The following is an 18,396-nucleotide window of genomic DNA, read 5'->3' as shown; positions in this document are numbered from 1 at the left end:
GATTTATATAAGATATGGTCACCGTATGTTAAAATTCTTAAAAGAGAATGTTTTTTGCATAAGTTTTTATATTCTATTTGAAATAAGAAGTCTTATGTGATATTTAAGTCTTTTGGTGGTCATTAACATATTTTTGTATGAAAGGGCTATGGGCATGATATGATATGATACAGCTTGCAAGTCTAGGTATGACGATACCTATTATAGGATGCCTTTAACATAAAAGAAATGGATGTTTATAAGAATGAAGCATGGTTTTAAAAGAAAAAAATTGGGATTAAAAAGATCTAGATGGTTACCAGAAGAAGGCACGAGTTGAAAAACTCATTGCTGGGAACCATTTTTTACCACACGGGATTTATGATATATTATTTGGCAAGGGAAATAATCAGTGTATTTCATCAAGGGGCCATACCTTCACGTGAAACTCTAATATTTATGGCAAACTCGAATTGGGGGCTTGACTGGTGAGTTAATGGTAGACCAATATAGCCCATGGGTATCATGGATGTAGGGATATCATCTAGCTCATAAGTAAAACAAAGAGTTTTGTTTATGTTGTTACAAGATTGATTGAAGCTTTTTAACTGTGCCCTTGTGTTTTGATCTCTATTATGGTAAGTTTCACAAGATCTTGATTATTTTATATGAAGTATATGTTATTTTTAGATTTTTTTGCATACCAATTGTAATTCTCCGACACTACCCCCTGGATGTCACACGGTGCTTGTAATACCTCATAATTTTCCAGCTTTGTTTAGTCTTTAGCACACGAGAATCCCTAAGTAATTTCTAGGTATAATTTCCTATATTTAGACCCACCATCTTGTAGGAAATTCAGCCATCTTTCCAACGATATAAAATTTTCCCAGATTTGATAACCGGTTAAGAAGTTACGGCTATTTTAAGTTCCGGTCATAAAACACCATCATTTCAGTCTGTAGCACATCACGCCATAGGTCCAAACGATAATTGTCAATTTCCAGTGTGGCTTCGCTATCTCACCGCATTGTGGGGGGTCTCCAATTCCCAATTGTCCAAATCCAGTAAGGGTTCGCGATTATGCCGCATCACACCTAAATCCCAGTTCCCAGCTGTCCATTTCCATTGACATGGCGCGATAGCACCACATCATGCCAGGGCCCAAATTGGAAATTTTGATGCAAAATTAAAGTTTCATCCAAGGTTAAATTAGTCTTTTTCCATGTATTTAATCCACCAGATGTGGGATTTAATCCCTAAAAACATATTAAGTTATTGTTAACTCACTTTCCCCTAATTTAAGACATTCTCTCGCAAAGATAGAAAACCCTAGCATTTAAGTTTCAAGAGCAATATCAAGAATCCCTCCGCGAGTCTTTAGGAACTTCAAGAATTTAAATTTTTAGGCATGTTAGATGTTCATCCATTGATCCTTACCTTCCATGGAGCCCAAGAATCCCTTTTCAAAATACAAGATTTATGATTTATGATTTATGATTTCCATATTTGAATTAGATTGAATTCATGTTGATGATGTTGTTTGAGTTTTAATCCATGATTTAGATTACAAGTTCCAAGAGTTGATTCTAGTATGTGTTGAATTACACGATATTCATGATAAACCCTTCAATTTGCAAGTTGATTGTTGTAACCATGTTAACCCTAAGTGTTTATACTTTAATGAACCAAGTATGCTTCTTATGTGTTTGATAAATTGTCTATGGGAATGAAATAATGCCATTATAGCATGCTAACATGTATTCCCCATCCATGTACAAGTTAATGCATTACAAGTGTTTGATGAAATGTCTCTATGAATGTATTATGAACAAGTGAACATTGTGATGTTATTCAAGATTATACTTTGCTTTATTTTTCATGATATTGAGTCCTGGGGGTATTTAATACCCGATAATTTAGCTATTTACCTAGAGCCAATGTTAGTTAAAAATAGTATCAGTCATGTCACGGTCAGTAGAACTCAGTTAGTTACAAAACTTAGGAAAACTCAGTAAACTCTATATCAGTCCAGTCTAGTTCAGTATACTTAGTTCAATGTCTTTTAGTTGGGAGTAGGATTCAGCACCGAGTGAGCCTAGGGATGGGGTCTCACTCGTTAGCTAGAACTGGGTCCCTAAAAACATCCCTAAGTTCCAAAACTACATAGCCAGCGTAGGTTAAGAGATGTCGCCCATTAGATAGGACTGACATACTGAGGGATCACCCTCTAGTTTAGGACTGATCTCAGGGTTCACCCATTAGTCAGGAATGATTCCATATCAGTTGTTAGTACCCATGGCATGGTAGTGACTCCCTTCAAATTGAGGTTACAGGTTGGACCCAAACTCAGTTATCTTATCTTATTTGGGGTATGTCAGTTGGATGATTACCTCCCACAGTTTCAGTTTCAGTCTCAGTCTCAGTCACTAGAATAGAACTCAGTTCAAGTCTACAGAATCAAGTCTATCAGATACAGTCACTCAATTACGAATAATACAGATTATTAGTGATCTCAGATTACTAGTATATTCAGTTATCAGTTATCAGATTCAGTTCCAGTATACTCAGTTATAGTATGCATATTATGTTCAGTAGTTGCAGATCCTCCATGTATGTTAATCTAACTCTTAAATATCATTCAGTTAGTTATTGTTCATGTATATAAACCCATGCATTCAGCCTTACCTCATTTAGCATACTAGTACATTCCCACGTACTGATCGCATACTCATTTCTTTCACTATGATGTCTCATATCATAGGTTCGAATGCTCAGGTTCTTGACCATACATAGCCAGTTCCAGTTATCAGCAAAAGTTATAGTAGTGAGTCCTCATACTCTGAGGATGTACATTCAGTAGTTCATTATTTCAATAGTTGGAGTTAGTTGGGGACTTGTCTCATCAACTCCATATTTAGACAGTTAGAGGCTTTTCAGACTAGAGTATTTCAATATAGTTGTTCAGTATTTCAATATTTTATTCATTTTTAATTATAGTATTTTGAATCTTATGGCACTTCAGTCCATCTTTCATAGTATTACAGTATTTTTATTCATTTCTCACAGCAGGTACCAGTCATGGGTTAGCTTGTGGTCCTTCGGGTTCATAAGCACCGTGTAGCGTTCGAGGTACAGATTCGGGGTGTTACAAACTTATGTAACACCCTAACTTAGGAAGGAATCCCACATCGACAAAACACATGAGGGATGATGGATATATAAGTAAGAAATCCTTACTCCCTAGTACATTTTAAAGTCGTGCGGGCCTGGGCCCATAGCAGACAATATCACTAGTGGGTTAGGCAGAGACAGGGGTCTCTCGGGCCTTCGTGGTTTGGGATCCCCATCGCGGCCAAGACCTCAGCTTGGGTTGTGACAGAAAGGTATCAATAACCCTGTCGATGTGGGCTAGAGTTCAAACTGAGTATAGGCAAATCCCAGTAAGGCAGGGCAAACCTTAGTCCTGAGTCTAGGAAAATCCCATTCGGTGGGGCAAACCTCAGCGAGGACGCTGAGTCTATAAGAAGGGTGTATGTAATACCCCAACTTAGAAAGGAGTCCCACATTGGCAAAACACAGGAGGGGTGCTGGGTATATAAGTAAGAAAGCATTACTACCTAGTGACATATTTTAAAAGCTATGCGGGCCTAGGCCAAGAGAAAATAATATCACTAGTAGGTTAGGCAGAGATAGGGGTTTCTCGGGCCTTTGTGATTTGGGATTCCCATTGCTGCCAGGGCCTCAACTCGGGTCATACAGTGCTTACGACCATAATTTATCCTAAGCTAACCTTTGTACTGGCCTAACTCGTGAGCAACTGAATAAAATACATAAATCTAGAAAAAATAAGCAGAAGAGAAGTCTTTAGCTTAACATCTTCAAAACAAAACTATTAAAATAATTACAACTCTAGTATATAAAACAAAACTGAAAACAATACATCATCTCTACTAACTGTCTATGAAGCCTCTACTAGTATTGACTATAGGTAGCCAGAACATGACTACTAGCTATCCAAAGTCAATATAACTGAATAAAGAAAATAAGATGCTACTCGAACTATGATTAAATCGATCCCTCGAATCAAAAGGACTCATCACTTGCTGACTGGAAGCTGCAAACTATCTGATTATGATGTGTACGCTATAACTTGTACCTATATTATTAAACAATGTATCACATAGACATGTATATGGATCAGTACTTTTGAAATGTACTAAGCATGTAAGGATGAATGCATAAGTAATAATAATAATTCAATGTACTTATAAACTTTCAAATACTGCATTCTAAGTGTAAATGACTCACCTTGTCTTGAATAAAACAAAGCTGTAAAATCATAAACATGAGTAATAAGCGTAATGATAAACTTTGTGAGCCACAACACTTAGTTCTAAAAGCTTTTCTTTTTTTCTATCTTAGGGAGGTTTTTCTAACCGATATAAACCATGTGAGCTATCGTGGAGTCCAACGTCTTGTTCCCCTATAGGGAAACACTCACATTAGGGATACCTATCATACTCTTGCCACGGAGTAGGACCTGAGCTAAGTGATCACTATCTGTAATTCATCCATATAAATGAGAATAATCTAAACCTACGTTAGCTCGTAGTTCTAGAGTATGTGAACTAGAACACATACACAACTCGGTGTTAAATACTACTCTCTTACTTATATGCTCATACTATAGGAAATCCACCTTAAAATAGCATAAGGATTTATATAATGAAAAAACCAATTTTACACTTCTTTGCTTTTAAACTGTAATCAAGATAAATAAATGTGGATTCAAATGTTAGCTTAGGATCAAAAAATCCATCTTTCTTTAAATCTTGGTAAACATTATCAAAGAAACTTATGTCCATAGTCTTCTTGAAATTTTAAACTCATTCTTGATATGGACTTATCAAATAAAATTTAAGAGTATGATCTTCTTAAAATCTCAATAATTAAACTTTGGACTTAAAAATTCATGTTTTAAACTCATGACAATTCACAATAAAACTTCCTGCTCAATGTCATTCTTGAAAGCATTCAACAATATCAAATCATAAGAAGGAAGTGCATTTTATGATATAAACTTCAATTCAAATGATAAATAGGTGAGATAAACATACACTTCAATACTTAAATCACTTATAAATTCATAAACTCAAAATAAGATAATTTGGATATGAACCCCAATATGGAAATCATGAAATGTTAACTTAAAAAAAAGTTTTAGGCACAAGGATGAAAAAGTATCCTTGTTCATAATCCCACACACCTTAATTGATTTTATTTGAAATTGAAAGTTTGACTTGGAAGTCTTGGGAATTTTCTTGAATGCTTTTCTTGAGATCTTGGATTAGGGAACTTAATTCTTGTTTTTCCTTGAAGATATTGTAATGGAGTTTTAAAGTTCTTGGATAGAGGTAGGGTTTGTTCTTGAGAGAGGGAGGCTTTCTTGAAGAGAAATTTTGAGTAAAGGGGCAACTAATGCTCCTTAGGTGCTGAATTATCTGTTATGGACGGATTTGGGTGAGGGGAAATGACTAAGGTGACCCTAGACCCTTTAGGAACTGAAGTAAAGTGTGAAGAAGCCCTGCATCATGTTGGATATCATATTGGGACAGCAATGTATTGCGTCACTTATCGCATCGAGAAACCGGTGGCCTACACCCCAATCACATTGGCCTACTGCCTTACACAAAAAAAAGCCATAACGTTTCACTAGGGTATATGTTTAAGGGAAAATTGGTATCATAGAAAAGATAACTCAATTATCTACAATTTGGTGGGTCTTGAGCTGGTAAATTCTACTTATATAAAATGTTATACACATTCAAAGTCGACCTTTATAGAATTGAATACAATGATTTAGCCGAATCAAAGTCTCTTAGCTCAACTTCACTATGAGTGATTCCTATGCACATATTTCACCTTGAAAGCACTTCAAACAGTAGATTAATGATCATTAAACTTATATTCACATGGGAATCATTTGTATTAGAGCTTATACACGTAGGAACAATGATTAGAATTCTAGTGCAAAAGTATGGGATAGTACAATATTGCCCCCTTGGAATCATTTATCCCCGAATGATACAGACTTGGCTGAAACACTAAGAAAAGGATGATATGAGGTAAAAAACACTTACGAGATGAATCATGACTTAATGTCTAAATTTGAAACTAATGCATTATGTATGAACTGAGATAAATTCGTAACCTGCATGAATTTGAATATTTTACCTCATAGACTGGCCTTAATCAAGAAACTTTAGGTAGTAAGATGAGATGTAAAGTGGGAAATAATTAGGAGTTTATCTTCTTGATTGCTAAACTGGTTTGTAGGCCATATGGACTAGGTCATACTGACTGCTCGTACTCAAATGGAGTATTTCTCCTACACTCTTCTAAGAAATTCTAATAACATAATGGAGAAAGAATTTTGGGCATAATCTGAACAAGACATCTGACTAAGGAATCACAACACTGATACAACTCTATATCATGAAGCATAGAGATATAAATCAAAAGCTAGGATAAAATTACTAGGCTTTAGGCAATGCAACTTTTACTTTCAAGCTTAGCAACACTTCTCAAATACTCTCTCAACTATATTATTCCCTATAAATACCATACCCATTTGATTCAACTTATAGTTCTCACATGGACATTTATAAATCCATCTACTAATGTCTAAACTAAACTAAATTCTCTCACCATGAACAAGCCTAACTCAAAACCACAAGGTACACCACACCATAATACTAGTCTAAACCACATGATTCAATCTTCTATATCTTTTTATAGCTCACACCCTAAGCATAACATGCCTTACCACTTCACCTTACTCTATCAACATGATATGTGACATACCTCATTGCTAACCATCATCGCAAAATATGACATGCCACGGCCATATCACAGAGCCTCACTATTTTGACCATCTAAAAAGGTCTCAAACCTCACTGGAAAAATTTAAAACATACTCAAGATGTGCTATCAACAACTCCGATCATGAATCAACTTAAAGATTTATATTCTATAATACCCCACATTTTTCCTAGCTTAAAACCATCCCTATAATGTCAAAGATTTTCTTCAAAGATGAATACCTTTTATTTAATGTGATATTTTCCAGATTTAGACTTTCTATTGTGTGGGAAATTGAATGAGCTTTCATTGATACCAAATTTGCTCAAATTTGATACTCGATTGAGGAGGTAGAGCATTTTTAAGTTCAAAGTGTCCCACCTGAGCAACCATAGCATTGCAGTGAAGGACAATTTCATAATTTTCACTTCCAGTGGACCTCCACATTATTGGCGCATCATGGAGAGGTCCAAATTCCCAATTGTTGAAGCAGTATAGTTTATTAAAGGTTGAAGATATCCATGTTAAGTACTAGAATCTAAGTTTGAATCTTTGAAGATTGAGCTAATAAAAATGAGAGTTGAAGCTCTAGAAGGTGTGAACTTAGGATGTGGTGATACTCATGAATATTATAGGTTAGTAAGTGTTCAAGATATTATATGATGATTAGTGGGTCTATAGAAAGATAGGGTTGTACCCCAGAAGGAAGTATTAGAAGTGAAATTTACACTTTCAAGTGTAGTCTTTCAGAGTAAGTTTATTATTTATTATTGTATGCCAGAATTGAGAGTGTGGCGAGTGTAGTTTAGTTTAGAGTTTAGTCAGGGGTTCCACAGGCTTAGAGTGATGGCTTAAAGCTAAGGGGGAGATGATAGAATGAGTAACAAAGTGAGACTTCCCGATTCTAGTAGTGATGCCAGTGTAGTATAGAACATCATAAGGTAAAGATGGGGCTCAATGCATTCTTATTTTAGTATTGGTATCTTAGTTATCCCGATATCTACCCATGCCTTGCATATCAGTTCTATGATCATGGTTCATGTTTATGACCATAATAGAGAATCATGTACTCTCCCAATTCCTAGTATAAGGAGTTCCAATTCATTCAGCAGTTGGAATTATATTCCATAAAGTTATAAACTCCAAAATTCAGGTCATGCAACTCATGACTCATGCACTTATACTTTACAGTATGTTCAGTTCCAGTACTCATCCAACACTCTTAATAATCAGTGAAATTTAAATTTAGATCACGTATGTCCTCAGATTATATCTCTTTAATGAATCCATGCCGTGAACAATTTTTTCCTCAAGCTTCAACAAAATATCAAGTTATGCTTAGTATCCCTTTATGTTTCAGGCCCTGGTATTCCAACTTTTTAGTCACCTTCCCTTAGGTCAAGATAGTGATGATAAACAGTTGCGTAGATATGAGAGAGTAAATGTGTTATATTTGGAAACATGGTTGTATGCTAGTTTTATGTAAGTCTATAAAGAAATATTGAGGTGAAGCTTTTTTGTGTATGGCTTGGGTAGATGAGAATATTTCTATACGTGTCTTCCTAGGATTAGTACATAGAAGTTGTTATTGATAAAGGTATTAAAGAATATGAGAAAGATGTTCTTATGGGTATTTGATTAGAAGTGCATGTATGGTTATGAAAATAGGCTTGAACGTCATGTTGGTGTATAAGAGGATAGGTGTGTGATGCATTAATGAATTTCTAGTAAGAGGTTGAATTTAGTTATTAGAGTGATAAAAGAATCATCCTAGGATGAGTAGTTATGACAATGCTTGGGGTATTGAATCGATGGTTCAGACTAGTATTATGGTGTTATGTGTAGTACCTTGTGATTCCGAGTTAGGCTTGACCATGATGAGAAGATTTAGTTCAGTTTAGACTTTTGTAGATAGATTAATCAATGCAATGTGAGAATTATAAATCGAATCAAGCAAGTATGGTATTTTAGGGGAATAGTATAGTTGAGGGAGTATTTGATAATTGTTGCTAAGCTTGAAAGTAAGAAGTTGCATTGCTTAACGCCTAGTAAATCTATACTGACTTATGATTATAGGTCTAAGTTCCATGCTATAGTCATAGCAATGTTGTATTTTCTTATTCAACTGTTTTGTTCAGCTCATGGCCATATTTCTTTACTCCCTAATAGCATCAGGAATTTCTTAGAAAGGTGTTGAAGAAATACTCCATCGGGGTATGAGCGTTCAGTATGATTCAATTCGTATAGCCAGCAATCTAGCTTAACAGTCCAACAGACAAATTTCCATAGTTTTCCATCTTCCAATTTAGTCTAGTCTTACTACTTGAAATTTCATGAGTATGGCTATTTAGAGAGACAGTTTGTTCGCATCCATGTAAATTACGGATTCAGCTTAGTATATGCATCAGTTTCAGATTCAGATATAAGTTATGATTCAGTTCATAAGTATCCTGCGTATCATCTCATTCTTTTCCTAGTATTTCTACCAATTCAATATCATTCAAGGATGAACGATCCCAAGAAGGAGATATTATAATACCATATGTTTTCATGAGATAAACCTCTCATTTTTTCTCAGGAAATCAAATCCAGCCTTAAGTAATGATTACTCATAAGTTGACGCACTCGTTTCTATCTCAGCCATATAGCTATTTTCATGAGAATTAATGCACTCACATTTTAGTTCAGTAGCTCACTATGTGGAGATTCAGTCATATAGTTTATTTTAGTTGTAAATGATAGCCTAAAGCCTCAGATTTCTCAGTACTTTTAGCTTAATTAGCCACATTCGAGGACGAATGTTCCTAAGGGGGAGATATTGTAACACCCCTCACTTTTCCTATCTTAAAACCGTCCCTAGAATGTTAAAGATTTGCTTCAAAGAAAAATACCTTTTATTTCATGAGATATTTTCTAGATTTAGACTTTCTATTGTGTGGGAAATTGAATGAGCTTTCCATCTATACCAAATTCACCCAAATCCGATACTAGGTTTAGGAGTTAGAGCATTTTTAAGTTGACAGTGTCCCACCCGAGCAACCACCGCGTCGCGGTGAAGGATAATTTCATAAGTGTCAATTCCAGTGGACCTCTGCGATATTGGCGCGCCATGGAGAGATCCAAATTCCCAATTGTTGAAATCCAATAGCCCTATGCGATACTGGTGGTCGCACTAGTGACCAAAATGTAAGTCCAAAGGGGAACCACGATGGCTCCACATCGTAGAGTTTGCCCAGTTCCCAATTGTCCAATTCCAATAAGCCACCGCGATAGTGGCACATCATGATGGCCACCTAGTTCGAAAATGTTACGTTTTCCAGTTCCATTTAGAAGTTTAAAGAGGTATTTTTGTCAATTCCCAAGCCTCCAATCCGTCCAAACATAAGATTTAAGGCTATTCTAAGCACTTTATGCCCAATTTCTACCATTCTCTCTCAAAGAAAAACCCTAAAGCTCCAAAGCTTCTTCTGCAAGAAATAAAAAATCCTCCATAGATTCTACAAGAAAGCTTTGAGGATTCCCAAGGCAAGATAATCAAGAACTAATCTCCAAAAACTCAAATAGGAATCAATAGATCAAGTTTCTTCATCTAATCTTCAATCAAAGTATGTGGGGTTTATGAACAAGGATCTCCTTTCATCCTTAAGCCCAAAAATAAGTTTTATTTACAAATTCATATTATTTTAAATGAATATTTATGAGATTTGAATTAGGGTTCATACCCATTATCGCTCTTTGCAAGATTTTGAGATTTCAAGTGTATTAGAAGTTGAATTGCATGTCTATTTTCATATTTTCATGTCTATTGCAGTAAATTTATAGATTTTGAGATGAACTATCATTATTTTCAATATCAAACATTATTATTATGATGTTTTTTATAACTCTGATTTTTTGAACCGGAATGCTACACGGTGCTCATGACCACGAAGGACCACAAGATAACCCATGACTGATATCTATACCTGTATACTACATAATATATCATAAAATATGGAAAACATGTACTGCAAGGTCGTAAGGTTCAACTAAATAAACATCTAATAAGAATAATATCTGAAAATGGTATAACAATGCCAAAATAAAACTGTAATAACTGTCACACATGCTGTAGCCTGAAAGCCTCTAAACGGTCTGAATAAGGAGTTGATGGAACATGTCTCCAACTAACTCCATCTAACAACTAAAATAAACTTAAATGATAAATAAAATAAAAACCATATAGTCATCGAATGAGAAGGACTCACTACAACTCTGAACACTGGAATGTTACTGCTGATCTGGAGCTCGTACCTCTAAGCCTATGGTGTAACATAAGAGAAAGAACCATAGCGCAAATGCGTTAGTACATCTGAATGAGCTAAGTATACGAGTGAGGTAGGCTAAATGCAAAGGGTTATATGCATGAACAATACTGACAGATATAAACGTGAGAATACATACATCATACGTAACTGTAATTGAACTCGTAGAGATACTGACTACTGAGTCTTAGTACTGACAACATGAGTTTATGATACTGAGATACTGAAAGATTGAGTATACTGATGTTGATATATAAATCATAAATAAATGATGGATCTGATACTGTATTACTGAATACCTAGAGACTGATATTGCATTACTAATAAGGAATAATTGTTTCTGATAGTTTGAATTATGAAGAACTGGTCTAATTGACTGTATCTGACAATTCTGATATACTGAAATATGAAGAACTATCTAATTTTATTTACAGAGATTGAGACTGAAACTGAGACTGTGGAAAATAGTTGTCTAACCAACATGCCATGTATATAACTAAGTTGGGGTCCAGTCTCTGCCCTAATTGGAGGGGTATCAATACCACGCCACTAGAAAGGACAACTATGAGTGACCCTTATCTGGCAGGTACCCAAATGAGAAAAGTGAGAACCCTAAACTGACAGGTTAAGCCACCTCATCAATCCTAATCTGATAGGTTAAGATGTTTCAACCTATGCTGGATACGTAGTTCTAAACGACAAGGATGCTGCTAAGAATCGCACCCTAAACTGGTAGGTGAGTTCCCATCCTTGGGTTCACTTGGTGCTAACTTCTACTCCCATATGAAGAGATTGAGCATGAATAACTGAAATGAATTAATTCTGATTTTACTGAGTTCCATAGCTGATGGAATATACTGATGTATGAGGATTTATAGATAGTACTATAGTTACTGAGATTTTACATGGAATACTATAGAATTCTACTTTCTATCTGAATAAGGCTGACTCTACTAGCTGATGAGGTTACTGAGGTTTTGAACTGAATACTACTGATACATGATTACTAGCTGAGAATACTGCTCTTTCTGAGTACTGAGTTCATGATATTTCTAACAGTACTGAATTACGGAGATTACTGAACTTACTGAGAGCACTAGAATTTCTTAAGCTTTCGATATCACTAAGTACTGAGATTACTGAGATTAACTGAGATTTACTAAGATTAACTGGGTTACTGAACTTTTCCGAGTCACATAATTGACAGAGTTCTATGAAACATGGCATGACTAAGAGTATCATGAAACATGACATGGCTCTAGGCACACAACTACAGTTTTCGGGTATGAATACCCCCAGGACTCGATGGAATGAAACTGACTCACACATGATACGACCTGATCATATAATTGGAGTCCACAATGCACAATATCATAAGTATGGGATATTATACTTCATGGATTAATTCAACATCTCAAACATGGTAGGGAAATCATGGATATATTTCATGTACATAATTCATATCTCCATTATCATACATGCTTCATACCACAACAATAACAACACATTAATAGCATGGAAATCCATATTGAAGTGTATAGCTAACATGGACTAGTGATTTAGATATCATAGAATCATGTAAATATGAATTTCTAGCATCCTAGGCATTTTCTCAAACACCTTGCATGCATTCTTTAAGGCATAGGTGGATTTCATACTTGCATCATATCAAACCACCCAAAGTTTGTGTTTTTCAACTAAAAACCACATATATTCCATAAAAATACCTTTAGATATCATCTTGAAACTTAAACAACAATCATTAACATGTACATACTCATATCACCACAAAATATTTACAAAATAATATTTAAAACATGATTTTTGAGCTCTATGAACAGATTGGATCCATAGATGAACACTACGCATACTTTAAAGATTGATCTTGAAAGAGATCTAATGTTTCTGAAGGTTCCTGAAGAAATCCTTAGGCTTGCCATTGATTTTTCCTGACTAGGGTTTAACACCTTTTGTATAGAATGTTCTTGTTCCTGAGGAGATAATCTTGAGAGGAAACCCTAATCTTGTGGTTGAAAGCATAAGAGAGGTTTTTTTTTGAGATACTTAACTGAAGAAAAATGGGAAAAATTACTCCTCTTTAGGATTATAAGTCGTTAGAAGTGAAAGAAAAAGACCTAAATGCCCTTATGAAATAAATTCCTAGTTGCTGAAAATAATAGCCGACAATATTTGTGACAAGGCATCATAAATGTGGTAAGCCATAAAAAATGTCATCACACAGAAGCTGGATTCTGCCTAAGGCTGATGACATTTGTGAAATGGCATCCAAAATGTGGTAAGCCATCAAAAATGTCATCACACTAAAGCTGGATTCTGCCTAAGGCTGACGACGTTTGTGACATAGCATAAAAAATGTGGTAAACTACCATGAATTTCGTCACTTAGGAGCGGGTTTTTGCCTAAGGCTGATGACCTTCATGATAGGGCGTCACTAATGTGGTAAGCTACCATGAATGTCGTCACACTGTTTCCAGCCTGACATGCTAGAGTACAATAGGAATAACTCTTTGCTAAGATATTGAATTTAGGGAAAATTGGTATCGTTGGAAAGATAATTAAATTATCTATCTATTGATAGGTCATGATCTTAGAAATTTCAAGTATAATGTGAGATATTCTCATTTGAAGTTGACTATACCAATATCCTTTTTAAGAATTCAATCGGTAAGGAATATTTTAATTCGTCTGATAGCTGGGAGTTATTTGAAGCCTTAATATACAACTAACTTAATCCTAAAACTATAAAAGAACCATAATGTACCATGCATGAGCTTAGTACATGGCTTTAATATTGGTTTGGATTTTTTAGGGTGTTACAATATCTCTCCCTTGGAAATATTCGTCCTCGAATAATGACTGCTTGATATAATATAATAGACAACTTACACGAATATATAGCATGAATGACTGATCATGATTTCATGGCTGACATGACTGAAAACTGAGCATATCATACTATACATGCATATCTGATGCATGGATAGTTGATTTATGAATGTAGGACTGAGCGTTCTGATAAACTGAGTTTCTCAAAGTAAGAATACATATCTAATGCTTAACTAATAAGTTGAATCCATGCATATCTGATGCATGATTTTATGAATGAAATGATGCGTGAATGCATGATTGAAAGCACTGATAAGCTGACCACGCGTATCTGATGCATGAATACATGACTGAACTGACTTATGAACATGTGACTGAACATGTAATGGTAAAGATACCAATGTCACTGAACATGTAATGGTAAAGATACCAAGTTTGAACTGAAACTAAGCATGCAACTGAATACCAAGTTTGTTACTAAAATCTGAACATAAGAATGAGTAACTTCAAGGAAGGTTGTTACCTTAAACTAAAAATAACGATTAGTCTGAGATTGATTACTCAATATTCATGAGTGGAGACATAAGAACATAACTGATTATGGAACATGGTACATGAACTAAACTGAGTCTCTAATGCATGACATGGATAGAGTATCGTATCATGGCTACACTAAGCCATTGAGTACATGGCTTACTGCTGAGATTTGAAGCTACAGGGTTGGCTCATAAGTAACACTTCCTCCAAGATAGATTCATCAAAGAAAATGACATGTTTAAATCAAGGAAGTTTGGGGGCTATAGTGTATCTCCCCCTTAGGACACTATGTCCCTTGAAGAATGCTGGACTGACCTTGCTGAGATATTGAGAAAGTTGAGCCGATGCACAAGGCACCTAGGTATGAATTTGTGGCTGATTATTTGAGGTTTGAAACTAATGCGTGATGCACGAGCGCATAGATATACAGACTTATCTGATAACTGAGTAACTAGTAATTGAATGCTGGGTATGTAAGACTGAATTGGACTTAATCTGAGTAGATGGGATGAGGCCATAAAGTATTATGCATATGATAAGGGACTAACTGAGTAATATGAGGTAACTGATCATGGATTTCATTAAAGCTATATTGTCTGAAAATGTAGGACCAAGCGTATTACATGATTTGGAAACATTCCATAGACTGAGGTATTGGAATACCTATAACTGAGTAGCTAATAACTGTATGCTGTTGTCAAGAAAATATAAAACTAAACTAAATTTCTGAGCTGAACACTGATCTAAAGCTGACACTATAACAAAAGACTATAATGGGGATCGATATTGGATCTAAATGTTGGGTCTTGGTAACTGAATACTAAAACTGAGGTTTAAACTAATGCTAAAGTGCTTAATTCTGAGATTGAACACTAATTACTGAGTACTGAACTGTAACTGAGATAAAAACTGAGTTGTGATAGTTTCACAATAAAGGCTGACATAAGTCAAGGATATTAATATACAGTCACACTCTGAATTTTCCCAATTTGTAAGTACTACCTCTCGCTTGCTACTTGCTTTCATACTAACAGGATATTCAAGCCTATCTTTGTAACTACACCCTTGTGTGAAGAAAGAATACAACAACCTTCTCTTAACATAAATTATTCACTCCCTTATGTAAGCAACTACTCATCGCTACACTACACTATTTTCACAAAAAGAGCTCACTGATGGGGTTAAGTCAGGAGAATCTGAAACATGAATAGACACATAAATGAACTTGGCACTTGACTAAAGTCTGAGGGATAGAATATAAATACCATGTGTGTACCAAAAGGTCTAAACTAAGGGTATGCATGACATAGTATGAATTTAATTGATTAGTAGGGATGTAGGATGAGTCATGGAAGATAAGTATATTGTAAAACATGATATGCGTACATGAGTCATGAGTTGCATGACCTGAATCTGGAATTTCTGAGTTCATGGAACATGATTTGTAACACTGAGTGATCTAGAACTGAACTTCCTATACTGGGAACTGAAAGCACACATTATTCTATGGATACGTGTGAACAGAAGCTATATCCATGGAATATGAGACATGAAGCATGCATAGGAATTATACTGACTGAAGTATAAAGCTTTACGCTGAGATAAGGATGGGTCGAGAATCGTCTTCCCTAACTGCTTTTCTGTACATACTGGCACTACTACTGGAATCTGAGAGCCTGACTTGGTACTTGATCTACCATCTCCCCCTTGGATTTAATCCATCATCATTAGTCTGTGAACACTAAACTAATATCTGAACTGAACTGTAATTATCATCACATATTTACACTCTGATCAACACATGCTCGCCTTACTAAATACATCATCTGCCTCTATTTTTGCACATACTACTAATATCACACCCACACCATTATGCTTAATTTCAAGTCACTAAACTTAAATTTTCTAACTCATACTATTCAAGCCTACTGATTCATTATAGCACAACTATCTTCATGAATACATAATTTATTCAATCTGGATATCATATCCCAACTTGTCTACTGCTAAACTCCTGGGTTCATGCTTCTAACTCTGGGTCACATGCTATCATAGGATTTTGAGAAGGGTTCTGATGGCATATTTAAATCTGGGTTCGAGAAAGTGTTCTCATGATGATGAATGAGATCTGTAGAAGTTTGGAACATAACTTAACCAATGGGATACTGTCTGAGAAAGCCCTATATTTAGGACTTAAGCTTCACTATTTCTGTTTCCTTGAAAGTAAGGTAAAGATGACATGAGGGGAGCATGATGTGAAACTACATGGGTTCCTTAGAGAACCTTGCTATAGCATGATTTGAGATATGAAAAAGGGAAATTATTCCTAAAACATCTCATAGCCTCATGTACATTAGTGTGTTGCACAACACACACATGTACAAGACTCTACTAGATGCTGCTTACAGACTTCCTAGGACTCTATTGAACCTTAGGCTCTGATACCAAGTTTGTAACACCCTAATTTTTTGAATTGGAATGCTACACGGTGCTCATGACCCTGAAGGACCACAAGCTAACCCATGACTGATATCAGTACCTGTATACTGCATAATATATCATAAAATACGGAAAACATGTACTGCAAAGCCATAAGGTTAAACTAAATAAACATCTAATAAGAATAATATCTGAAAATAGTAGAACAATACTAAAACAAAACTGTAATAACTGTCTAATATGCTGTAGTCTGAAAGCCTCTAAACTATTTGAATAAGGAGTTGATGGAACATGTCTCCGACTAACTTCATCTAACAACTGAAATGATAAATGAAGTAATAATCATATAGTCCTCGAATGAGAAGGACTCACTACAACTATGAACACTGGAATGCTACTGCTAATCTGGAGCTCGTGGCTCTGAACCTATAGTGTAAAATAAGAGAAAACACCATAGTGCAAATGCGTCTGTACGTCTAAATGTACCGAGTATATGAGTGAGGTAAGCTAAATGAAAAGGGTTATATGCATAAACAATACTGACTGACATGAATGTGAGAATATATACATGTATACATAACTATAACTAAACTCGTAGAGATACTGACTACTGAGTTTGAATACTGACAACATGAGTTTACTGATACTGAGATATTAAAAGATTGAGTTTACTGATATTGATATGTAAATCACAAATAAGTGTTGGATCTGATATTGTATTAATGAATACTGAGAGACTGATATTGCATTACTGATAAGGAATGATTGTTTCTGACATTTTGAATTATGAAGAACTGGTCTAATTGACTATATATGACAGTCCTAATATACTAAAATCTGAAGAACTATCTGAGTTCTTTTACTAAGACTGAGACTGAAACTGAGACTGTGGCAAGTAGTTGTCTAACCGACATGTCCTAATAACGCATATAGCTAAGTTGGGGTCCAGTCTCTACCCCAACTGGAGGGGTTTCAATACCGCACCACTAGTAAGGATAACTGTGAGTGACCCTTATCTGGCAGGTACTCAAATCAGAACAGTGGGAACCCAAAACTGACAGGTTAAGCCACCTCATAAACCCTAATATGATAGGTTAAGATGTCTCAACCTACACTGGCTACGTAGTCATGTAACACAAGGATGACTGCTAAGAATCGCACCCTAAACTAGTAGGTGAGTTCCCATCCTTGGGTTTCCTCAGTGCTAACTTTTACTCCCATCTGAAGAGACTGAATATGAATAACTGAAATGAACTGATTCTGAGTTTACTGAGTTCCATAGCTAACGGAATATACTGATGTATGAGGATTTAAGAGAGTACTGTAGTTACTGAGATTTTACTCGGAATACTTTTGAATTCTACTTTCTATCTAAATAAGGATGACTCTACTAGCTGATGAGGTTACTAAGGCTTTGAACTAAATA

Source organism: Capsicum annuum, chromosome 11 (assembly GCF_002878395.1).
Source record: "Capsicum annuum cultivar UCD-10X-F1 chromosome 11, UCD10Xv1.1, whole genome shotgun sequence".
NCBI lineage: Eukaryota > Viridiplantae > Streptophyta > Magnoliopsida > Solanales > Solanaceae > Capsicum > Capsicum annuum.
The sequence above is the reverse complement of the archived record's forward strand: the minus strand, read 5'-3'. Positions refer to the sequence as shown.